Source organism: Brassica oleracea, chromosome C3 (assembly GCF_000695525.1).
Source record: "Brassica oleracea var. oleracea cultivar TO1000 chromosome C3, BOL, whole genome shotgun sequence".
NCBI classification, from domain to species: Eukaryota; Viridiplantae; Streptophyta; class Magnoliopsida; order Brassicales; family Brassicaceae; genus Brassica; species Brassica oleracea.
The window spans coordinates 35,686,179-35,687,600 of NC_027750.1; positions in this window are offsets into that span (position 1 = coordinate 35,686,179).

Consider the following 1,422-nt stretch of genomic DNA (forward strand, 5'->3'; position numbering starts at 1 on the left):
GGGGGGGGGGGAGAGCGAATTAATCTAAGATCTAAGTTTTCATTTGTATGACGTAGTCTCGTAGGTAGAGAGTACTACAGACTGAACATAGATTCATATTCATACGACTTACGTATAAATAATTGTAGATAATCAAGCTATCGACGATTCAACGTGGAAACATCATTGCGAAACAACAAAACTGCTTTTGTTTTTCGTTATATTCTCTCTCTTTCTCTTGTTGCGATATAATAGTTTGTCTCCTAAATCTTCTAAAAATCCTTCGCCTAATCATTTGGATTTCCAATATCCGAAATGAGATATTAAGAGAAAAGGTTTATTTTCATAAAAACATACTTTTATCAAACATTAAATTTATATAGATGATTCATAAAACTGATAGATACATCAAAAAGGTAGATATTCTTTTTAGAAAATCATTTTTGTAAAATTTAAGTAGAAAAAGGCAAGTTATATCTTGAATCAAAGAAGGGACAACAAAACCATTGATATATATTGAGGTACAAAAAGAATAGAAGATCTTATACCATCAATCAAAGGGATTCTTGTAAGAAAAATATGAAAGTTCTGACTAATTCCCCTAAAACGCTATCGTTTTCACGTGGCATATCTTCTTTTCGCTGACAAAAAATGACATGTATTTTGGGGGGAAAAATAGGTATTAATCTCACATATAATGGAGCAATTCTAGATAGAATTAATATTATTGTTAAGTTAAGTGATCAAGATTAATTATCTTATATCAATGCAACTATTTTTCATGAACAAACTCTTTAAGCCATTTCTTCCTCAAGAGGAAAGAAAAGGAAGGAAAGCTAACAACATAATAAAATTAGTTGTTACCGTGTGACTGAAGCATCTTGCTAACGTGAAATCGCCTAAATGATGTAACCATCAAAATTTGGTTTGATGGATTATAATGACGACACTTATTTATTAAAGATACTAGTACGTCTCCCGTGCTATGCACGGACGTTGCTTTTTTATATATATATAGAGAAGATTTACAGTGAACAAATGTCATTGTGAATCATAAACAAAAAACTAAAAATTTGTTATTTAATCTTAAACTGACATTGTGAATCATAAACAGAAAACTAAAATATGGATCTCTTATATTTACACATCGGTCTGCTTCTTTTGGGAAGTTTAGGATAAGAAAGTAAACATAAAATAATATCACCACAATTCTATAATATTATAAATACATAAAATAAAATATAAGAAAAACCTTGGTTAAAAAATAAAAAAAAAGGATCAACCTGGTTAGGTTATTTTGATCGAGAGTAAACATGAGTATTTTCTCGTCTCTCCTCTCACCCGAGCTTCTTAAGCTCTAATTGTTTTTTCTTCTTTTTCGAAAGCATGAAGCTTTATTTGTTACTTTCTAGTTATCACCACAATTTTTTTCATTTTTTTTTT